The sequence below is a fragment of the Protopterus annectens genome, chromosome 4.part0 (genome assembly GCF_019279795.1).
Source record: "Protopterus annectens isolate FY-2018-M chromosome 4.part0, PAN1.0, whole genome shotgun sequence".
Lineage (NCBI taxonomy): Eukaryota > Metazoa > Chordata > Ceratodontiformes > Protopteridae > Protopterus > Protopterus annectens.
The window spans coordinates 657,788,873-657,814,980 of record NC_056733.1 but is presented as its reverse complement, the minus strand read 5'-3'; the positions used below and the strand labels follow the sequence as shown (position 1 = coordinate 657,814,980).

General features: G+C 38.6%; 1 protein-coding gene across 1 annotated transcript in view; it reads left to right on the top strand.

Annotated features, from left to right (window-relative positions):
- ACAD10 (acyl-CoA dehydrogenase family member 10) overlaps positions 1-26,108 on the top strand; it is a 1,588,826-nt gene that overhangs the window by 606,750 nt on the left and 955,968 nt on the right. The window lies entirely within an intron of this gene.

The following is a 26,108-nucleotide window of genomic DNA, read 5'->3' as shown; positions in this document are numbered from 1 at the left end:
GGGAAAGGTCATAGAATCTCCAAATGATGTCAGCATCCTACAAGAGGGCCTTGCATAAACAAATGATTGGTGCCAAAGTCATGGCCTTAAACTCAATGCAAAAAAAATGTATTACCATCCCTTTTGGTAAGAGTGATGTTCCTGCTAACTACCACATCAATAGCAACACCTTAAGTATGCACTCAGTGGTGAAAGACCTGGGGACACAGGTTGACAGCAACCTTACCTTTGACTACCATGTCTCCACAGTGGTAAGAAGGGCATTCTATATTTCTCATCTCATAAGTAAGGGCATTGCCTCCAGAAAAAAAGACATTATAAACCTCCCTGTACTCTTCCCTTATCAGACCAATAAGTACAGTACCCCTTTTGTTATGTACATATCCAAGCACCTGCAGCAATTGGAGAGACCACAGAGTTTCCTCACAAGGAATATTCGAGGTCTTCAGCATCTTTCCTATGTGTATTGTCTGAAATCACTGTCACTTTATTCCGTTTCATACAGACTACTGAGAGGTGATCTCTGCCTTGCATATAAGGCAATCTCTGACCCTGCTTTATTGGAAATGTGGCATATCAGTAAGTCAAATGGTACACTGTTTACTCGCTTAACCTGGTATGTGACCTTAATAGAACCTGCTGGAGGAACAGGTTTGTCTCCCAGAGGTTACCACACCTTTGGAACAGACTCCCACTTCATGTCAAACAGAGCAATCTGGACAATTGGATGAGTACCCATAAATTCACCCCAAGGATTCCACATGTGTCCCTCTTGGACAGGGGCAATAGGTGCTGATCGTGGAAATAAGGTTAGAACTTGGCTAGCCATGTAAAGGCCGTAGAGCCACTAGTTTAGTAACTTCCTATGATCCTGTGTCAGTTTTCAAACTCATAGCATAATTTTTAAATGTATGTAACATATCTGCAAATATTTGTGTACATTTAGAATAACTGTACGATGTCCCTTGTCAACAGGTTAGTTATTATATTATCTTTTTAACCATTTAGAGCTTGTCACTGTTCTTTTGTAATATTATATTTTTCTTTTTTGTCAAATTATTTAATTTTTCTGATGGAATGGAAGATCTCTTAATGGTCTCCCTTTGAAACTGGTGAATGTATGAGCTACTACCAAAATGCACTCTGTGATTATAGTGAAATAAGGTTCGTTCTCAACATTAGAATTATATGTGTAAAAAGACAAGGTATGCAAAGAGACACATCAAAGTATGTTTTATTAGTAAATGAAACATATATCTTCAAACATTAGGATAGAATATAGATGAACGGAAACAGCAGAGAAATGTTTTTCCAAAGGAAAAAAAAAACAAGCTTGAAAAAAGCAACGCAAGAAACAAACAGTCACAAAATGCTTAGAAAGTATTCAAGACTTGTACAACTGCCTGTGGTTTATGCACAGGAGCCCATAACTGTTTACTTGAATGAGTAGCTTTACTCGTCAAGAGATGGGTTAAATTAGTATAGATTAAATTATGGAAGAGAAAAATAGAAAAAGAACTGTTGTCAAAAACTAGCAGGATTAACTCTGATGATGTGATTTCCAGTATTAATTGAAAGCTAACAACATTGGAAGAACACATTAAGAGGAATAGTAAAATGATCTCGAGATATCATGGTTTATTAAAATGAGAAAGCTTTCTTTTTGGAGAAAAGGAAAAGCTCCAGTGGGAGGGACATGAATGTCAGAAGTGATGAGCCATGCTGGTGTCAGTACTGCAGAGCTTTCAGAATCCAAGAGTGTGGAAGTGACAGCGAGAGTGGGGCCAACAGACTGAGTTTTTCTTCCATCAAAAGTGAAGAAGAATTAGAGAACCATTGTGAAAGAGAAATACCAGCATTGACACACAACTGTAATGTATGCGGTTATACCCAGAGGAAATGTGGAAGAGAATTTGCATAATATGTTTTGCAGGTTTTGAAAATATTTTCTAAATGCTTTTAAATTCTTTTTGTTATGTACATCTGGATCCAGATGATCCAGTCACAACTTCCCACCTGGACATATCTGTCAACAGCTATGATTTAGGCATTGCAGTATGATCTTGGCCCGTAATTTTAACTTTGCTCCTCTTAGATTTACTTTGTTCCTAATAGTTAGACATGTATATGAGAATTATTAAATATTAATAATAATACATTTTTAGTAGAACTTGTTAAGTAATAAACTTAAGTGTATAAAAAATGGCTACCACTAAATAGGGTCTACTGTGCAAGACCTTCTGTTGTGAAATATAATAATCCGTACCAATTTGTGACCCTACACTATGATTTTTAATGCTTGAAAGTTGATAATTATGCACCTGGACAGAGACTTTGGACTATCTTTCATCCCATTTCTGGATTCTTTTATTTAAGGCACATGTAGCAAGACCCCAATTCCCATTTGATTTTGTTCTACAGTCCATTGTCCACCATCTGAATGGTCACATTCTTTGTTTTTCTTTTCTTAGTTGCAGATTTTGCAGTGTGGATGCATCTCTTATAATTCTGTTTAATACAGAAACCGTACATTGCATAGTTGTGTCTAAGCTGTAATAAAATATTAGCCGAGGTCTTTGTCGGGCATAATGTTTCTTAGAGATGCGTGTCCTTCACATCTTTATTCTTTCTCCTAAGTGAGAAGGCATTGTTGGGATACTGAATTGCTCCCATCTGTGACCAGTTTTGTCATGATAAGGGCTTGCTTCAGAACCAGAGTAATGCAGATGCACAGAGTTCTTCTGCACTAGTGGATTATCTGTACTGTTTTGAACTTAAGTGGAATAGATACAAGGTACTTTTTTTTCTGTCAGGTATTTGGTAGCATTAGTTTGTTATGCTTGGCATTAGGAGTGCCACTGGTTTTGTCATAAGTGATTATTAATGATCAGACTGAGTAATGCCTCACCTTGGATTTGTGAGTGTTGATGGTGTGCAACTTTCTGGGTACTATATGAATCAGGTTGTTAAGTTAACACTCCTGATTCATTTCAGGTATTCTTCAAAAGAAACAATTGACATAGTTATTTTGGTTTTAGCGTGACCTCTAGGCTAGGGGCTGGCTGCAACATTTGGATGGACTCTACAGATCATAATTATTTTATTGTTGGTCTGTTTGTGAGCTTGGTAGAAGCTCACATTGCTCAATAGAGGACACTTCAAAGAGAAATTTCCCTTTCCTCCAGTGTGCATTAACGTCAGAGTTAATTATGGGTGTGTGTGAGAGAGGTTACCCTTCACGATAATTTCAGATGCCTTTTTCAACAGTTTGTTCATATGAAATGACATTTATTTCCTTTGCAGTGGGTTGTTTTGTATCTCCTCCTAACTTAATATCTATGTGGTGTAGAATGTCACACCTCTAGCAGCCTACACACATATTGCATTCCAGAGCATTTTCTGAAAAATAAAATTAAAAAGCATACGTTTAACAAATGTTAATATTTTGTGAACAATTAAAACAATGCAAATATCAGTGTTATCAGTAAGAAGTATCCTTTGCAGTGATAATAGTGCATTCATAGTTTTTTCCTTATATTGTAATGCACACAAATCCCAAATTATATTTTCTAAACTTTCACAAACAAATTTTCGTATCTTGAAAACTATACAACCTAGATATATATTATTAGAACACTTTTGTTAACCAGATATCATCTTTCATATGACAACAGGGAATTCCTCTGTAAATGCATGTTTATTGAGATATTTACAGAAATATGAAAACATAGGTATACAAATAATACTGGAGATTTCTCAATATGGGCGACTTCAACTACCCCACCATTAACTGGGAAAACTACTTGTGCGCCAACTCCTTAGCTCAAAGCTTTCTGGAATTCATAAACTCCAATGCCCTAGGTCAACTTATCCACACACCCACCAGGGGCAACAATATCCTAGACCTAGTCATTAAAAACATGAGTGACCAGTGTTCCACACCTGAAGTCACCTCCTCGTTGGTCCGATCTGACCTTAAGCTTATCACCCTTGATATCCACATCCCGCCCCCACCCCCCATTAAGGAAACCATGGTAAAAAAATTTCTCCAAAGCCGACTTCATGCTTCTTAAGACAGAAGTGGTGAACTTTATAACACTCATGCAGATGGACAATACAGTTACAACTGCTGAATCCTATACAAATGCACTCTATAAGCACTTACACGAGTGCATGGATCGTGCTATCCCAAACAGAACCAAGACGCTATCCTCCAAAAAAGGAAGCCAATCTGGTGGTCCCCTGCCATAAACAAACTGTACAACCGAGGGAAGAAACTTGCAAAAGAGATTAAAATCCCATGAGTGGAGGAGCTCCCTTATAAGATCCTCCAAAGCTAGCTACGAAAACAAAATCACCACTAAATCCAAAGACAACCACAAAGCATTCTAAAGCTATGTCAAGAATCTAGATGGCAACACCCAGATCTACTCTGAGTTACAGCACAAAGGCACGAAAATTACAGAACCAACTGATATTGCCAACATCCTGGCAGATAGGTTCAGTGCTAACCTTACCCCCCTCTCACTCCCTAAAGGGCCCATATCTATACAGGAAGAATGCATAGTCCCTGTAATCACAACTACGCAGGTAAAATCTGCACTCTCTAAAGCCAAAAACACAGCATCCATGGAACCGGACAACATCCCATGCTGCATTTTACATGAACTTCAGAACAAACTGGCTCCCCACTTAAGCACCATGTTCAATAATAGCCTTGCATCAGGCTTTTTGCCCACAGAATGGCACACAGCTATCCCACTCCACAAAGGGGGAGCCACCACTGATCCCGGGAACTATCGACCTAATAGCCTGACGAGCTTGGTCTGCAAGGCCATGGAACGTATCATCATGGAACTCATAAACAGACATTGGTAACCTCCAAACTCTGGATCCCACCCAGTTCGTGTTTGTGAAAGGCAGATCATGCCTCCTGAACCTGATCGACTTCTTTGGAGGCAGTCACCAAAGCCGTGGATCAGGGTAAGGTGGTTCACACAGCCTATCTTGACCTCGCCAAGGCTTTCGACACCATCCCCCATACTGGAATTATAGCTAAACTCACTAAACTAGGTATAAATCCCTACGTCACAAGATAGGTTGCCAACTGGCTCACTGACAGAACCCACACTGTAAAAGTTGCAGACTCCAAATCTGACCTCAAAGCAGTGACAAGTGGAGTACCACAGGGTTCTGTCCTGAGACCTCTCCTGTTTGGTATCCATTTCTCTGAACTACAGGCTAACACAGAAGGCCTCTGGCTAACGAAGTTCGCAGATGACTGCAAACTAGGAGCCATAGTCAAGTCCCCAAATGACGTGGACATCCTACAGAAGGGCCTCACTGAGACAGATGCCTGGTGTCAGAGCCATGACCTCAAGCTCAATGCCAAAAAGTGCAGTGTCATCCCCTTTGGTAAAAACTGTGTACCCATGAACTACCACATAGGCAGCAATCTACTTAACACCAAATGCATTATAAGAGACCTTGGGACCTAGGTGGACAGTAGTTTCTCCTTTGATAGTCACATTGCCACAGTAGTTAGGAAGTCCTTCTACGTGGCACACCTCATCATAAAAGGGTTCTCATCCAGAGGTCATTGTTCCCCTCTACTCGTCACTCATTAGACCCATTATAGAGTACAACGCCCCTTTTGGAATGTACCTCACAAGACATCTGCAGCAGCTGGAAAGGCCACAGAAGTACCTCACAAAGAGGATTACTGGCCTCAAACAAATGCCCTACACTGACCGCCTCAAAAAAACTCCAGCTTTACTCCGTAGCATATCGCCTACTCCGAGGTGATCTCTGCTTAACATATAAAGCTATGTCAAATCCAGAGCTGTTGGACGTGCTACACCTAAAGAAATCCCTATCCCTCCGAGCTACATGCTGTAGGGACCTAAACCTTGTTACCGCAATAAACAGGATACGTTGGAGGGATAGATTCCTGTCCCAGAGACTTCCTATACTGAAACAAGCTACCCATCTATGTCAAGCAAAGTTCTTCATTAGCACTCTTCAAGAAAAATCTTGATGAGTGGATGGGAAATAGGAAATACACCCTGGAGATCACTTCAGTGTCTCTGCTGGACAGTGGCACAGGAAAATAACTTTCTTGGGTGGCGTAAGCTATGGAACCTTGCTGGCTAGGCTTACGTATGCCCTTGGGCCGATAGCCTAGTACCTACCTATGAACCCATATGTACAACTTACATTGCAAATATCAAAGGCAGTTTTTTTTTAGCTACATCTAAGGTTTCATCTAATGTCCTGCAAAAAGTTAAGTCACTTGTTTTTTGAGGTATTATGTACATATGGAAATATTGCTTATTTTCATAATTATTAACAAGCAGCTCACAGTTTTTCCAGTAAAATGAGATATAAACAAGCATTTTCTGTTAGTTGTCTTGTTGCCCACATTGGTGTTTTCCACCATACACCACAATAAAATGTATGTCTCTCAGTTTTGAAAATATGAATAATAAGTGGCAAACTGAGAGTAATGTTTGCACTGCAGGGCATCTTAGACTAACAATCTTTGTGTAATTTTGTTAATTCTTTTCCCATTCTAATGCTGCCTATTATTAGCTGGTAAGTCACTTAGAGGCCAGACCCATCAATGTTCTGCATACCATTTGGAAGTATGGGTATAAACTAGAAGTATACAAAAAGGTGTTAACAGGCTTGCATGAGTTAAAGATTACTTGAATTTCAACTGTCTTTCATCTTGTACCAATATTTTCCCCCAAAGTGTTGTTAAACCTTTTTGTTAAATATGGCTTTTTTAAAAGGTGATATTGGTACATGTACACTAATAGAAAAGCAAATAAACCAGAGTAACATTTCCAGTATTGTCATGCAGCATGCACATGTTTTCCTTTTAACAATTTTCATTCACTCCATTACATAACTTGCTCATTTCCTGCCTTCCCATAAATTTCACTCCTCCTGAACAGTATTCTTCTTGTATTATATTTACTTGTAATTTGCTCCTTTCCTTTTCTAAGGATCCCACTTCCAGTTCTTTTATCTCCTTTACAATATTCATTACTTCAGTTATGGTTGGTTTAGATTTTGATTTCCATTTTTTAGTATTTACTTTGGCAGCCAATACCATTGCACTTACAAGGTTTTCCTGTGTCAAGGCAATTTGTATCTCAAAAGTGTCGTTTCCTTAGTTTCAACCTTTTGCTCCCCTGCAACATTATTTATTTATTTATTTACTGACATTTGTTGACTGGGAAAGTTCACTGGGTCAGAAACCCATTTTCATTAGAGGCCTGGGAGAAAAGCTCCAGTTACAGTACAAAGATTATTACAAGGCATATTATTACAATATTAGAACAGTGATAAAAAAAAAATATACAATTTTTAGTAATTAGAAATAAACTAAATAGAATATTTCATACAGTCAAGTAAGGTGTTGGTATTACATATATAATATTTTAATGGTCTTACATATTCAGTACTTTCTGACAGTATTGTATGCAGGAAGAATAACAATTGTTAGTAATCTCATCAAAAGTCCGGCAAGTGGAACAACAGGAAATTCAATGGTGCAAAACCAAATACCCAACTCCACGGCTGTGTAACACGAAAAGTTTATTCCAACATACAGGGTACAAAGGATTAAGCGCTTTCGTCTCCCACCGAATGTGTGTGTGTATATATGTATATATATATATATATATATATATATATATATATATATATATATATATATATATATATACATAATTTTAATATCTCAAGAGTTAAATTGATCAATACATTTAATATTCATTATGATCAATATTTGTATTAACATTATATTTTGATAATTCAGTACATTATATATTATTGTAGTATATATTTAATTATTATTATTATTATTCATTTTTTGTGTATTCATACATAGTTTAGACTTATAACAATTTCATATATAAATACATATATATCACAATATATTTATAGACTATTAACATAGACTTTATATCAGCAACAAAAAATAAAAAAATTAAGAACAAATCCAAATAAAACGACCAAAGGAAAGATCCAACACTGGTTTATTCACAAGTCCCTAGCGCCTCGGCTCACGCCTTCAAGGAGAATAAATTAGAGCACATTTTCCCATATATTTATATCATTCACAAACACTCAATTAAACAATTATTAAATAATTGAACAATTAATTAATACTTTATAAAAATACTTTCCAATTGCAATCTATGTTTATACCACTAGGTGTCATTGTTCCATACTTTAATATAAAAACAGTTTCTTTATACAAAAGTTTCTGTTTAACTACTTCATCATTATTACTTCCCATAACTGTATGTTCTAAAACAGTTGCTAACAAACCCTCTGGTTCACTATTATGGTATTTTTTAAAATGTATTGCAAGGGGACTTTCTTTTCATTTTTTATGTCCCTTATGTGTTCTTGAAGTCTAACTTTAAAAGCACGCTTACTTTCCCCAATGTAAAAAAGTCCACATGGACATTTTAATGCATATACCACCGCTTCTGTGTTACAATAGAACCTTCCATTAGGTTTGAAAAATTTTCCATTAATACATTCAAATGTTTGACTAACATATTTACAAGAAATACATTTTCCACATTGATATGTTCCCAATAATTCCATTTTTGTCTTTATTTTTTGATTAATATTTGATCTATCATATCTAGCATGTACTAACATGTCCTTTAAATTTCTGCCTCTTTTATATGAAAATGTTATATTTTCAGGAACAATTCCCAATAAATCTTTATATTTAAGTAAAGAAGGCCAATACATTTGTTTGGCCTGTTTCACTTGTTCTGCTATTAAATCATACATTAAAACCATATATATTTTGTATGTAGAACGTTGTGTGAATATTCTGGTTACACAAAAATTATTAGATTAGAATTATTTACGCTTGAACTGGTAGTGCAGGTCTCAGTGACTATATTCAAAGGTTGTTCACTACACTTTTCAGAGAAGATTATACCCACAATGTCAGGGGATCAATCCTTACTTAGTGAATTAATTAAAATTATCCAAAGTTATTCACAGAATAGTGCACAGGATGAGGCGGGTAATACGATACCATGTGCACAAAGTAGCCCCAAGACTAATGGAGAGGTAGCACATGGCAGAGGGGCTCATGGACCCCAGGGAGAACCACACATTTTACAGGAAGGCAGAACGGGTTCTTCTCATAATCTTGAAAGGCACAATAATGTTCATCAGAAAGAAGACCACTATACTAGATACCATAATATGGACTTTAATAGTTGGTTAAATAAATATTTCTCTTACAATGTAAGAGCAGGAACAGAATAGAAATATTAACAACAATACTACCTATAAAGACAAATGTAAACATTTTAAAATACTACTAACCAAGTTCAAGAACTTATCTGTTGAGAACTGGTATTTTAGTAGATGTCTCCACGAACATATTGTACCCAAAGGACTCAGAATTACTAAATTTCCTAACAATATAGATTTTGAAATCGAAGATGTATTATTTAAGGAATTATGTGCTACTTTTGATGAATGTGGGTTATCAGTTATTAAGATACTTATGAAGCACAATGAAAATAGAATGGAAAAGGACAAAGTTATTATTGATAGATTATACAAGGAAATATCTGAAGACTTGCTATTTTCCATAGATGAGTATAAACGAATATACTGTAGAACTATTCAGGATGTTGATACCAGTACTAAACACAATTATAATAGGAAAATTTCAAAGTTAAAAAGGGATTTAAAAGACTATGAATCCAATAATGCATACAAATACACATAATGATAACAGGTTTTATCACAGATCGCATCAGGCTTGGGGTGTCAAACAATTTAATAAGCCATATTACATTAATCACAATAGGGAGGGGGCACAAGTAGAGATTAATGATGAGTATCAAAATAATGACGAATATCAGAACCAACACATTGCAGATGAAGTGAATGACCCCAGTGCTAACTATCAGGATGAATACTACACTAATAATTTCCCTTTAGGGGATTTCGGCCCGAGGAGGTCACAGAGGATAAAAAACAGAACCCAGCAACAACCATCATATGCCCAAGCAGCAGGGAATCATCGACAGTAAAGAAATTAGACATTAGTGTCAGAGATATTGAAGGGAATAATGGAACTTCTTTACTAAGCTCTCAGGATGAGAATGAAGAAGTAAACACTATTATTAATCCCATCATTTGTTCCTACAATGATTTTAATATTTTTAATTCTACAGGAATGGAGATTACTGATACTTTTTTCAAACTTTTCACCAAGGGTTTACATTCGTACCATATCAAATACCTAGTATTAGTAATATACTATTGGATATAAAACTTTTCACCAGAAGGTTGAACTTATTTGTGATTTTTGAAAACAAAAGATGTGTTAATGAGTCTAGAGGTATAAAAAGATGTGGTATATATAATCCACCTCTTCAACATGATATCCAGAGTTTTGAAAATGTTGTTTGTAGCGTTATTAGAAGTAATTATCCACGTAACCTTAATACCAGTCGGAGAAATTTGACAGATGAAGAAAATGAGCTCCTCCATTTATTAAAAGATAACAAAAAAATTAGAATAATGAAACCCGATAAGGATGGAGGCATGGTTATTATGGATCAATGGGATTATACGAGAAGAATGTTAAATATATTGAATAACAACAAGAGTTATACTACAGTATCCAGGAATGAAATAAATATTTCGTACTCTAATATTGATTTTATACTAGAGGATAATTTACTTCAAGGTCTATATGATAAAGATCTATTTGAATTCTTCATGGTTAGTAAGCCCGTGATTCCAGCAATTTTTGGCATCCCTAAAACTCATAAGAGTGTATCGGATCCACCTATGAGACCGATAGTGTCAGCACAGGGATCAAAAACACAGCCATTAGCTATTTATATTGATGTTAAGTTAAAGGGTTACCATCATAAACATCACCATATACTAATTGACTCATGGGACTTACTAAGAAAAATAAACAATGTGGAATACAATGATGAAATTATCTTTATAACCATAGACGTCAAAGATCTGTTTACCGTAATACCACATGATATAGGTTTAGCATGGTTTGATGATATGCTCCTGGATGTGGACCTTCTTGAACCTGATGAGTACCGCATTATATTAGAAAACATGGAATTGTTACTGAAAAATAATTATATTTATTTCCAGGGAGAATACTATCACCAAACTGAAGGAGTGGCAATGGGGGCAGCATGCGCCCCCACTTATGCCAATATTGTCATGCTTTATTGGGAAAAGAACCATGTTTCATATCTGAGTACTATAACCATATTCATTGTTACTTCAGATTTTTGGACGACATTTTAATCCTATGGAAAGGCCAGGAACAAGATATTCTTAGCTTCATTGAATATATCAATATGAGTACATCATTTCTGAGTTTTACACACGAAATCCGAAAAGATACAATACATTTTTTGGATGTGAAAATAATGAAAGATATGGAAACTAAGAGATATATATCTGCGCTATATCGGAAAGAGAACTTTTCAAACTCATACTTACATTTTGAAAGTGATCACCCCCTTATATTAAAAAAGAATATAGTAAGGGGGCAGATGATTAGAGCCTCTAGAATGATTAGTGAAGAAGAGGAGTTTTTGAAAGAGATGACTACACTGAATAATATGTTTTTGCAAAGGGGATACCCGAGTGATCTAATTGAAGAAGCTAAACAATGGGTTACAACACATAGGAACTCTAGATATGTTCCACTGTTGAGTGGAAGTATACACTATAGTAATACACTTACAAGTAACGGGAATGATATGAGTACTCAGGAACAAAGAGATCAAAAGTTAAATACTAATACTCCATATTTAACTTTAACATACCATAACAATATTGAATGGTTGAGAAAAAGTATTAATAGTGTATGGGAAATGTTTAAAACCATGCCCACGAGGGTGGATGTCTTTAAGAATAAGCTTACTTATAGTTATAGGAGAAATAACAACCTCAAAAATATTTTAGAGAATGGTAAGGAAGGACCAGGTGTGGATAGCTCCACTGCAATTAGTAACAAGAGAGGGACCTTTAGGTGTAACAGATGCCCCCAATGTCCCTTTATAGCTGGTGAAAAGTCCATTTATTTGCCTAGTCTACGTATTACACTTAAAGCTAGAAGATATAGTAGCTGCTACACCAAAGGCATGGTTTATTTAGCATATTGCACATTCTGTTGGTGCTTCTACGTGGGAAAAACAGAGAGACACCTACGTAGAAGAATATACGAACACACGAGATATTAATCGTAAAAATGTGAATAACGCACTTTACAGACATACTATTACATGTAGTAATGCTAATTTTAAATTTTGGGCCTTGGAAATAGTAGAGTCTCCCGATAGAGGAGGTGACTGGGCAACGAAACTACTATACAGGGAAATGATATGGCAACTTAGATTAGATGCCTGTAATGGTAAAGGGATGAACAATTGTATATCCATTACTCCAGCATTAAAATTGTTGGCATCTGACCCTAAGAAACATACATAATTGCATTTTTTAGACAGTTTAGATGTTGTTTTGTATATTACACTTGCTTATTTGGTATGGTTTGACTCTATGGTATTTGAGTTATTTTAGTTTTTTATTGTATTGTGTTATTTCCACACCTAAGGGTTTAAAACATACTATTTTTTGAATATGTAATTTTACTTAAAAGTGTATATTGCATACTACCAATTTTAAAATTGTTTTTTAAAAAAATATACAAAAATATACAAAAACATAAACATTTACACACATATAACATATGTGTGTGTATATATATATATATATATATATATATATATATATATATATATATATATATATATACATAATTTTAATATCTCAAGAGTTAAATTGATCAATACATTTAATATTCATTATGATCAATATTTGTATTAACATTATATTTGATAATTCAGTACATTATGATATATTATTGTAGTATATATTTAATTATTATTATTATTCATTTTTTGTGTATTCATACATAGTTTAGACTTATAACAATTTCATATATAAATACATATATATCACAATATATTTATAGACTATTAACATATTCTTGTCTACATATATATATATATTCATATATTTCAAATCTATGCATTATTTTATATATTGATTCTAATACTTTATTAGTTTTGTCATCTGACCTGTGGCATTATACAAATGGATGACATTAAATATAATAAATATATATATATCATATATGTATTTTTTACATAGGTTTGTATGCATATAAAGTTTTTAAGAGCTGAAACAAGAACAAGTATTGGTTTATGGTTCTTGTTGTTTTTTAGCCTTTCATGGGTTAACTATGTCTAAGGTTTAGTCATTACTAATACAATTTTAAAATCAATTATCCAATTGAATAATTACTAATTTGTAAGCACAAAAATATATAAATTGAAGAACTTTTTCTGACTGAATTGATTCTGAAGAGGTCTCCAGGTGGGAGACGAAAGCGCTTAATCCTTTGTACCCTGTATGTTGGAATAAACTTTTCGTGTTACACAGCCGTGGAGTTGGGTGTTTGGTTTTGCACCATTGAATTTCCTGTTGTTCCACTTGCCGGACTTTTGATGTATGTCTGCTGTTTCGAAGGTTCAATTGTTAGTAATCTGTTCATTTACACACTTTGATAGAAGAGAGGTTAGTCATTTAAAGTATTGATTGTAAGAGATAAGACAGTGAAAGAAATTCAGATTAGTTATGTCAAGAAGTAAAAGAACATAGATAATTTGGTAGTTATCAGTTAGGAACATAAGAGTCAGATTATTCAGCAAGGTCCTAGAAGTAATTCTGTGGTGGTTTATAGATTTGGCCACAAAGGCAGATTTGGTTGTCAAGAAAGTGTCTTTTTAGGTCAGTTTTGAAGGTTTTTATGGAATCAAGTAGTGTAATGGAAGGGGGTAGGTTATTCCATAATTTTGCTATGGAGTGGGAGTATAAGCTTTGTCCAGCTCTTTTGTTGGGCTTGGAGACACATAGGAATTGTTTATTAGTAGACCGAAGATTCCTAGAGGGGGGATGTAGGTTTGTAGGATGTCTTGAAGTATGGGCCAGTTTTCTGGGTTCTATATTAGTTTATGAGCAATAGTGAACTGGGTATAATGAAGGTGGTGAGGGAACTCAAGCCAATTCAATTCTTTGATGACCTGGTAATGGTGTACAACGTTTAGTAGCCCGGAGGCAAACTTAGCAATTTTATAATAGCATGATTGTAATTTGTTTTTGAGAGATGTGTGAAGGTTTATAAAAATGGGGGATCCATAGAGGAGGGAAGGGAGTAGGAGGTATTTGCCAGCTTTGTTCTTGTGGGTTTATCTATGTAAAATTTATGTCTGTAAAGTTTATCTAATTTAAAATATGTTTTTTTATTGTATTAAGTATATGTTGTTCAAAGGAAAATCTGCCACCTGTAGTAATGCCTAGTAATTTTGCAGTATGCACCACTTCTAAGTCAGTCTTATTTTGGGAGTAAATTTTAGAATTTTGTGGAAGTGGTTTGGATGGGAATACTGGTTAACTTAGATTTTTTTGAGATTTAACAGTAATTGTGCTTTGTTAAGCCATGTTTCTATTACTGAGAATGCGTGTTGTGTTATTTTTAGGAGATCTTTGGAAGTTGCTAGAAGAGGATATGATGGTAGACTTGTCTGCATATTATATGAGTGGACTTTGAAGTGAGACTGTATGGAGATTATTTATAAATACATTAAAAAGCAAAGATCCAAGAATTGGCCCTTGGGGGACTCCAATCTTATCGACCAAGTAATCAGATTGATGGTTTTGCCATCTCACAGATTGTTGTCTATTCTCCAGGTAATTAGTGAACTAGGTAACATTTCTAGCAAAGTATTCTGCAAGGAATTTAGAAAATGTCAACTTATTGCATTTCAAAAAAAAAAAAAAAAACTATTCCCATTACATCCCAAAAACAAAATGTTCGAATTTACCTGTGTCTTTTTCTAGCACATCTCCAGCATTTGTTGTCTACTTAAGATCATTTCTATGAAGTCTGCGCGAGACATAAAAATACATATAAGACACTTCCATGCAAAAATCGTAAACCTTCTGAACATTGTTGCATAGTTGGGAGCCACACAGATGTCTTTCCATTATTACTTTGTAAATGACCTTTCCACTCTGTCTCTTCTCAGTCTTTTCTGACCTCTCTTGATTAGTTCATATAACTGCCATGCAGTACTCATATGCCCTACTAACTACCCCTTTTTAACAGTAGCTTTTGTTGTAGACTACACTTAACTCAACCGGACTTGGTTATTCACTTAGCACTCCCCTATTCCTTTCTATTTGCCTATACTCTGTTATCATTTGCTAGTAGGGAAGTCCGTCTCTCACCTGCGGTCCAAACTTCTGCTTGGCTTCAGTTTTTTCCTCCCTAGTTATTTGCTCCCATTACCTTGGTTCCTTTGACGATTTTCTCCATTGCAGTACAGTCTAGACCAAATTATCTATTTTCTATGCCTCTGCTTGTAGTCATCTTTATTAGTAAAATCTCCTTTCTTCGGTCCCGTATTGACTTATATTTTAGAATACTTTCTGCTGCGTTTTGAATGTAATATATTGTATAGTTGTTATTATTTTCCTTAAGGATCTGCATTCAAAATCCTCTCCCTTATTTCCTGACACCCCCCCCCATCATCATTCTTTTCCAGTTAGATTTATAACCTGTCTACTTGAGTAATGTACACGAGACTTAACTATGTAACTGTATAGTGTCCCTTCAAATCAGGTAATCCTAAACCACCTTGTTCTTTGGTGTGACTCAGTTTATCCCACTTAACTCATCCCTTCTTCCCCTCCCAAGTAAATTCCTCTCAACTCTTTATTAATTATCATTTACACCTTCTCCTCTGGTTGATAAACATATGCCTGACTTGTAATTAAAACTAAAGGAACTAAAAATGTTTTCACTATTTATATCTTTCAAGCCATATCCATAATCAACAGCTTGCAGCTTCTCAGTTTTTGTAATATCTTTTGGATAATCTCTTCCCAGATAACTTTATCAGCAGTAACAGAATTGCTTTTAATGCATACCCCTAAATACTTCTTATCATTCCTCATAAGTATGGGTATTGCATAAATATGGGTACTTCTGAACCAGTTCATGAGTGGGAACATCCTTTAATGCTTTAGTGATGTTCTTCGTGTTTCACTGTTGCAGTCATCACCTTTGGGTTATCCCTGCCAGGGTAGCCCTCGGTCGGCCCAAATACCAGAGGCTTAGTATTTCTGCGTCGGTTGTTGTCACTGCAGGACTGATGTCATGTTGTCAGGAGAATAAAGTAAGACAGCCAACGTCATTACATCAATCTTTCTTGCCGAGGAGCCCGAAGCAGAAGCAGTTTGCACGAGTGCTGGTCTGCCGCTACCTAAGTTTCGTCTTCCGAATTGAAGCTGAAGTCTTATAAAGCTAAGTACCCCGTCGGGGATCCCTTTTTCTTGCTCTAACCGATGTCAGATAAAGTTAACAATTATTTTGCCTGTGGAAAGCAAATACCACACCAAGAGTTTCATTCTTACTGCATCACTTGCTTAGGCCCAGACCACGATGTCCCTCGCTGTTACTTTTGTGCTTTGTTTAACGCCAGAACTATAAGTCATCGGGCCCTTATTGTAGCTAGATATTTTCGCTTACAGTCTTCGACTTCCGATATGGCTTTGGCAAGTCATCCGGCAGCAGATCTTCCAAAAAAATGTAAGGATAAAGACAGAGACAGACCACACAGGTCCAAACCTACCAACAACACTTCCATTAAGCTAGTCGTCATTTCTCTGGTCCTCAGTCAGGTGCTTTCGCAGCCCATGATGCCTGCTTCTCTGGATTCGCAGACCACTATTGAGACTCTTTTGGAGTCTGGTATGCCGCGAAATGTTTCTTCGACTAAGGATCCTGCGGTTGCCTCTACCTTGGATGGTTCCGGAGCCGCGGAGCAGGCACCGGCTTCTGAGGAGGTACTTCCCACTACCGATTCTTGACACAAACTGATGACTTCTTTCGCGTCTACCGTTCTTTCGAAAACTACCAAATTTCTAAGGCCCAGAGTACAAACCACACCCAAGAAACTGACGACCCACTGTCAGGCACCTGCTTCCTTGCCTCAGTCATAAATGCTTAAAATGGGGGAAGACCTTATCATGCTGATCAGGGGAAGCCAAGCTACCCCTTCCAAAAGAAAGACTGTCTCCAGTAGTTTTATCTGAACAGGAGTCTGATGAACTCTGATGCATCTGAATATGAAGACATGCAACCCCTCTTTGCTTATGAGGATTCTGATGCAGAGGAATCCATTCCTTCAGCCTCTCTACCAGAGGACTTTTCCTTTGGGGAAACCCTTCATACTTTAAGGGAGTATTTCCAATGGGAATGTCAGGACTACCCTCAGTCTAAAAAGAGACTCAGAGAATTCTTAGATCTTCCACAGCACAGACCCCTGGCCATTTCCCCAGTCCTGGATGTTGTGGACGATGTTTTCATGGAATCCTTTTTGACTCCTGACACCCTCCCTCCTGCTCCCAGAAAACCTGACTGGTATTACAGAGTCCCTGACTCGCACAAATTTCTTTTCAAAAATCCTACTGCTGACCTTGAGGTAATTTCTCAAGGGCCTAAAGGAATTAAGACAACCTTTGCTAAACATCCCACCCCCTCAGATAGGGATTCTCGAGCACTAGACAGATGGGTTAAAAAAGTATACACCTGTGCTACCCTTGCTGTCAGAGCACTAAATTGTCAATTCCTTATGCTAAAATTTCAGCAACATACCATGGAACTCCTCAAACAAAAAGTGTCTTCCTTTCCTGCTTCTGCAGAATCTAAAGAATTACAAGAGTTAGTGCATTCTGCAAGAAACTAAGCACACCTTACACTGTGGTTTTGACGCCCGGCCTAGAAGCTTCTTGCAGGGCAGCAGTCACCGGTTCTGTCCTTAGAAGGCATGGTTGGCTTAAGGAACAACCCTTGCCAGATCATTTCAAATCTAAATTATGGGATGCACCCTTGCACAAAGACAACTTATTTGGCACCAAGGCAGAGGAGGTCTTAAAAAAGATGGAAGAAAAAGCTAAATCTATGCAGACAGTTCCAGATTTCCTACAGGTCCAGCTACCCAGGTTCAGCAGGCATTGCCCTGCCAAGAACTGGTCCTTTCCTGCCCCCACCTAGTCAGTTCAGCCCAGACAACAGCCACAGCAAATGCAGAGATCAAATCAGTGAATATCCTCCACTTCAAAACCAGAGAGTTCAAAGCCACCCCCTCATGGTAAGAACTCACAATGCCTCTCCTCCCCCACCCCCTCCCTCTGCCCACCTGCACTTGCCCCTAGGAGGAAAACTCTCCTTCCTCACCTCAGGTTTTGTGCCCACTGAGTGGCGCAGAGCTACATTTATCCCACTCCACAAGGGGGGATCAACCTTGGATCCCGGAAACTACTGTCCCATCAGTCTGACGAGCCTTATCTGCAAGGCCATGGAGCGTATTATCATGGAACTTATATACAAAGACACTGGCAACCTTCAGACACTGGACCCCACACAGTTTGGGTTCATGAAGGGCCGATCTTTTCTCCTGAACCTAATTGACTTCTTCGAATCAGTCTCTAGAGCCATGGACAAAGGTAAGGTGGTCCACACAGCCTATCTAGACCTTGCCAAGGCCTTTGACACCGTCCCCCACTCCGGAATCATAGATAAACCTATTAATCTGGGCATTAATCCCTACATCACCCAGTGGGTTGCTAACTGACTTACTGACAGAACCCACACTGTAAAAGTAGCCGACTCCAAATCCAGCTCCAGGCAAGTGACAAGTGGAGTACCTCAGGGTTCAGTCCTGGGACTGCTCTTGTTTGGCATCTACTTCTCTGAAGTACAGGCCAACACTAAGGGACTGCAAACTGGGAGCCATTATTGAATCCCCAAATGATGTGGATGCTCTACAAAAGGGCATTACAGAAACAGATGCTTGGTGCCAGAGCCATGGGCTAAAGCTCAATGCCAAGAAATGTATAGTTATCCCCTTTGGGGAAAAAACATGTACCCGTGAATTTACCATATAGGTGGCAGTACACTAAACACCAAAAGTGTGATAAGAGACTTAGGGACACAGGTGGACAGTGGTCTCACCTTCGATAACCACATCGCCACAACAGTCAGGAAATCCTTCTATGTGGCACACCTAATCACTAAGGGCTTTTCATCCCGAAAAAAGGAGGTCATTGTCCCACTGTACTCATTCCTCATTAGACCCATTATAGAATACAACGCCCCATTTGGTATGTACCTCTCAAGACATCTGCAACAACTGGAAAGGCCGCAGAAATACCTCACTAAAAGAATCACAGGCCTAAAGCAGATGCCCTACGCTGGCCGCCTTAAAAAACTCCAGCTATACTCTGTCGCATATCATCTACTCAGAGGCGATCTCTGCTTAACATACAAGGCCATGTCAAACCCAGAGCTGTTGGACATGCTACATTTAAATAAATCCCAATCCCTCAGAGCCACACGCTCCAGGGATCTAAACCTTGTCATCACAATAAACAAAGCATGCTGGAGGGATAGGTTCCTGACCCAGAGACTCCCCAGACTCTGGAATAGATTGCCCATGCATGTCAAGCAGAGTGCCTCTTTGGCCCTCTTCAAAAGGAACCTTGATGATTGGATGGGAGAAAGGAAATTCACCACGGGGATCACGTCAGTTGCCCTGCTAGACAGGGGTCCAGGGAAGTAAATATTGTGTGAAGAACTATCCAAGGAATTGTTATGGCTAGGCTTGTATAAGCCCTAGGGCTGATAGCCTAGTACCAACCTATGAACCTATAAGCACCTGGGCCACCATTACCAATGACCGCTGGGTCCTCAACATAGTGTCCCAGGGATAGAAATTTTATTTCCACACTCTTACAATCCCAAAAGGGTTCCAAGATCTACTCTAAACCAGTGGGCAGAGGCGAAAAGGCAAGTCCTTTCCTTGCTCTCTATGAAGGCAATAGAGCATGTTCCTGCACAACAGATAGGCCAAGGTTTCTACTCCAGACTTTTTCTGGTACCCAGAAAAGGGGGCACCTGGATGCCCCATCCTCGATCTATCCATTCTAAACACTTTCCTGGTGATACCAAAATTCAAAATGCTCACCCGCCAGCAACTGCTACCCGTGCTCTCCAAGAATGCTTGGCTAGCCACCCTAGACCTAAAAGAGGCCTACCACCACATTCCTATCAGGAATCATGCAGGAAATATCTACGTTTCAGGGCAGGATCTCTGCACTTTCAGTTCTCTGCACTTCCCTTTAGCTTATCTACTGCTCCCCGAGTTTTCACAATATATCTGGCTCCCACCATTGCCATTTGCAGACAAAGGAATATCCAAATTTACCCACACTTAGACAACCGCCTAATTCAGGCAGACAGTCAGGAAAAGCTGCTCAAGCACTTGGCCTTTGTAAAGTCCATACTGACCTCTCTAGGGTACACCATCAACGAAAAGAAATCCAAATTAGTACCCATCCAAAGGATTATATTCCTGGAAGCAAGCCTGGACACAGCATCCCAGATGGCATTCCTTACACCAGAAAAGCAAACTTACCTGACAGCCTACTTCTCTCAAGTAGCCACCAGACCCCAGTTATCTGCAAGGAAAATCCTGCAAGCTCTGGGGTTCATGGCATCTTGCATTCTGCTCATTCCATATGCCAGACTGCATATGAGGAAACTTCAGTGGTACCTAAAAAGCCTTCGGTATCAACACTCTCAAGACCTGGAAACTTATACCAATGATACCTTGCCTAAGGAAAGATTTTCTTTGGTGGGCAGCAGCATGCTCCCACAACAAGGGAATACCTTTTTCACCACCCAGCACTGTCCAGACCCTCATCACAGATGCATAAGACTATGCCTTGGGTGCACACCTGGACGGCAGGTGCATACAGGGCCAATGGAGCCCACAGCAAATCCATCTGCACATCAACCAAAAAGAGATTTTAGCTGCCCAGCACACATTGACAGCTTTCAGGCCCCTTCTCTCTCCAGGGGCTCTCCTGATCAAAACAGACAACACCACTGTGATGTGGTATATCAACAAGCAGGGAGGGACTCACTCCTAACCTCTTTGCAGGCTGGCCATGACACTTTGGCACACAGCCTCTGCCATGCAACTCCACCTCTTAGAACAATTCCTGCCAGGCTCTCTAAACTCTCTGGCAAACCACTTAAGCAGAAATCCTCTGAACCCACACGAGTGGCAGCTAGACCAAAGAACCTTCACCCTAATAACTCAGAAATGGGGCACCCCGAAGGTCATCCTCTTTGCCTCCCACACCAACCATCAGCTCAGCAAGTTCTGCACCAGGGAGCATCACTGCATGTCTTGGAAAGTGGATGCCCTATCATTCCCCTGGGTCAGTCTATCAATTTCCCCCACTACCTCTCATCACCAGGGTACTGCTCAAAATAAGGGAGGAAAAACCAAGGACAATTTTGATTGCTCCAGACTGGCCTCACCAGCACTGGTACCCACTACTGTGCAGCCTGTCCCCACTGCCACTATGGCATCTCCCTCAGACTCCAGCCCTCCTGACCCAGAGGGAAGAAGAATTCATGCATCCCCAGTTGCAGACCCTCAATTTGGCAGCCTGGCTTATTCCCTGACCACTGATCAATCTGCCAATCTCAGTAAACTGGTTCTAGATGTTACACATGAAGCTAGATGCCCTAGCACTAGAAAGTCTTAGGCCGACAAATGGAAAAGGTTCTGCACCTAGATTCAGGCTAAGGAAGCCGATATGGCACATCCCTCCCTACCTCTCATCCTGGATTACCTAGCTGACCTGCTACACAGTGGTCTCTCCTTTTCCTGTATTAAAATTCATGCCTCTGCTATCTCTGCTCATTTCCACACTGAGCACCCCCCTTTTCTCACACCCTTTGATCAAACAGTTCCTAAGAGGGGCTAGCAACTTGAGGCCACCCAGAAGAGCACCTACCCAAGCTTGGGACCTAAACTTTGTGTTGGAAAAGCTTACCTTGCCCCCCTTTGAACCAGCATCTTCAGCAGGGTTAAAGTTTCTCTCCTGGAAGACAGCTTTTCTTCTGGCCATCACTTCAGCCAGAAGAGTCTCTGAGCTACAAGCACTCATGGCTGTAGAGCCCTTCATCATCTTCCATGCTGACAAGGTGTCCCTCAGGACTAACCCATCCTTCATGTCCAAAGTGGTGTCCAGTGTGGCTCTCAACCAACCCATTAATTTGCCCACCTTTTTTCCTAACCCACAAAACAAGGGGGAAAGGATCCTGCACTCTCTGTGCACAGACAGCTCAGATTCTATCTAGATGGACTAAATCATTCAGAAAGACTGATTAATTACTGATCAGCTTTGCTGCATGGGCAGAGGGCAAAGCCGTTTCCAAACAAACCATTTCCAAATGGATAGCACACTGCATCCATTTCTGTTACAAGCAACATGGAAAACCTCCCCCTAAGGGGGTCAGGACTCGCTGTACCAGAGCAGCCTCTACCTCTCCATCTTTCCTCAGTGGAATCCCCACCAGGGACATCATGGAGGCTGCTGTTCACACTTTCACCAAACATTACCACCTGCCTATCTTCTAGCCTGCCCCTAGTCTCCTTGACTTGCCTCCACCCTTTTCCTCAGCTTTGGGAATCAACCCAAATGTGATGACTACAACAGTGAAACACAAAGAACATAGTACAGTTGTGTACACTTACCATAAATGTAGATGTTCGGGTGTATTCACTGTTGCAGTCCTGGTTTCTCTCCCTCCATCCCCCTCTTCTTTCTCTCTCTCTCTCTCTCTCTCTCTCTCTCCTTACAAGGAACTTTTTGGTATTTACTTTCTACTGGTGGGGTTCTTCCACCATATCCTGGCTCTCACTTGGGGGCTCCTGACAGGGCAAGAAAAACTGATGTAGTGGCGTTGGCTGCCTTACTTTATACAACTGACGACGTGACTTCAGTCCTGAAGCGACAGCAATTGACACAGAAATACTAAGCCTTTGCTATTCGGGCCGGCCGAGGGCTACCCCAGCAGGGATAACCTGAATGTGATGACTGCAACAGTGAATACACAGGAACATCTACATTTATGGTAAGTGTATACAACTGTACTTTTGTTTTATCCTCGTTTATTTTGTATACTGAAAAGACTTGAAACTGTCTCAGTGTTCCACAACACCAAAATATTGTTTTGATTTATTAGATGAAAAAATAATGTCTACAAGTAAAGCTAGCTTTTCTTGATTACCATACCAGTTATATTCTCGAATTTGTGAGTCACTTCTAGATTTTTTTTTTGCTAATGGTTCTAAATATAAAAGAAATAACAATGGAGAAATGGAACTTAATTGCATGGTTCCTCTGTTGCAAAACACCTTGTCAGAGAGAAACCCTCCCACCTTAAATTTTGCCAATGACCCTTCATATGTCCTCCTTATTAACCCTATTATTTATCTGGGAACACACATGCTACCATTGCCCTAATCATGAAATCATAGCTGAATGACTTGATTGAATGCTTTCTCTGCATCAAGATCCACCAAACAATAGAGGCATTTTCTTAATGCTGTACTTCCCTCTGGATCATCTTTATTCTGTTAATATTTTCCATTATTTGCCTTCCCTCTACAAAACCACAGTGATCCATATCTGTCGCATTTGGCTGCACCTTTGCATTCTCTTAGCTAGTATAGACATAAAAACTTTATAATAATAGTTTCAACTTAAAATTGGTCTATACGAAGCTTGGTCTGAAGGGTCTTTACACTGCTTGGTAATGCAGCGATCACAGCTTTCTTTCAAGGTGGTGATACTGCCCCCTTCCTTTTTTTTTTTTTTTTTTAAATATTGTTAAAAAAAAACTTCCATGTTTTATCAGTTTCTTCTCTCTGAATCTCCACAGGAGTATCATTGGTTCCTGGAGACTTGTCTGTTGATTGACTCTAAGTCACCAGTTTTATATCATTCCATCCTATCTTAGCTATCGTATTCCTTTGGCCTTGATATAGTTAAGTCTTACATAACTATTTTCATTTTGTTCATTTTTATGCATTCCCAAGCTATCTGCTTTATACAGATATTCACAGAATTTCCAAAATATCTTTTGTACCTCTGTAAAATCTCTGGTAATTTTTCTCGTCAGTGGCTCTAAGTTTTGCCAATACCCTTTTCTATTTTATTTTCCCTAACTCATTGTGCTAAGAGTTTTATGCTCTGGACTTGCTATCAAAAATAATTGCTTAACAACAGCATTTCTGAACTCATGCATATTATCCCCATAGTGCCTTATTTTCCCTTTAGCACTTAGCAGTTGCTTCTCTTGTTCTACGCAAGTCCCCTTATTCAATAGTTTAAGCTTTGTCAACCCCTCTAAATTATTCCTGTTACATCTTTCCCATATTTCTTTTCTGTTATTTCTAACACATTTTAAACTCCATTTTGTCCCATTCTCTGTCCATCTCTTCTGATGAAAGTTACATCTTTCTAGAGAACTCTTGAATCATTTGCACTACCCATTCCTTAAATTCCTTTCTTTTTAATACATTAGCAAGAAAGTATTGGTGTTCCATTTTTACTTTATTTACACTGTATCTTTATAGATTCATAAGTAAGTACTAGGTTAGCTGTCCTTGTGAGCCATTTTAAACATTTCCAATTTTCCCTTTGGTGCTCAAATTAACCTATCCCATTACTCAGATCATTCCATAGATAATATGAGGAGACCCATGCATGGGGTAAAGCATTTAGGAGCTTCCACTGACTATTGGTAGTACAGGGGACAGTCCTGGGAAGTTTTCATTTTCCATCCATAGATCCATGCTGCGCTTGAATTTAAACAGGGATGAACTTTGTTATCTTAGTATTTATTGGAGCGTAACCTGAAATTAGTTATTCGTTGTATTTCATAACTTTCAGATAAATACCCATGCTGTTGCAAAGTATAATCTCTATCCAGTCTAACCCAGTTGTTGTATCTTGGCAAATAATGTGTAAATTCTGAGTTCCTGCTAGTGAATTTTCATCTTTCACTCCAAATATTCTGATATATTTCTTCAGAAACCTACCCTCATTTGGTATATTTTCCTCCTAGGACCTCTTGTTATTGCAAATCCGGTTTTATTCCACGGCTACAAATTATATTCACTACTGAAAGCTGGTTATGTCTCCCAAAATGCTCTTAAGCTCTATTATGGCAGTTTTAGGTGGTATATAAATACATGTGGCACAGTGTTGCAGTGGTTGTTGCCTCTCAGCAAGAGGGTCTCTGGTCTGATTCATGGCTGGTGTGCATTCTGTGTGGAGTCTGCATGTTCACCCTGTGTTTTTGTGGGATTTTTCTGGGTGCTGTTGTTTCCTTCCAAATTGCAAAGACATGTAGTAAGTGGACTGGATACTTTGAACTGGCCATAGGTGTAAATGCATGGGTCTCTGTGGTATGGAAGAGCATCCATAGCAAGGCTATCCACTTGGCAGTATTTAGCTGTAGATTATCATCACTGTTGTTTGACACCCTGGCCCCATGTTCAAAAATGGGGAAAAGAGGGTTATGGATGGATGGATAAGTGCATACCAGATCAATCCTCTGTCCCTGCCAATAATTTCTTATTACCATAAATCTACAATTATTGCCTTTTTCCTCTTTTATCAGTTTTGGAGCCTATCTCACAATCAGTAATATTATTTCCCTTTTCCTTTGTCCTTGATACTCTGCAGAATGTCCATTCTGAAATCCTGCATTTGCCAAATTCACATGCTCAGTTTTATAGAAATGGGTCTGGTCTCCTGCAACATTGCCATCTGCATCCTACACTGCTTAATGCAATTAATTCTCTGCTTTTTGTTTATACTTGTAGTGCCATTTACATTCCATCTTAATGTTGATGAAGCAGTCATTCTTTGATACTTTTTATTAAAAGTTTGGGGTATTTTTAGACAATATTTAAGGTTTCTGGATTTTGCCCAGAGTTCACTGTAATGCTTTGATTCATTGAACCTAGATGGCATTTGCTGCATCTGTTAGTTTTATGCCT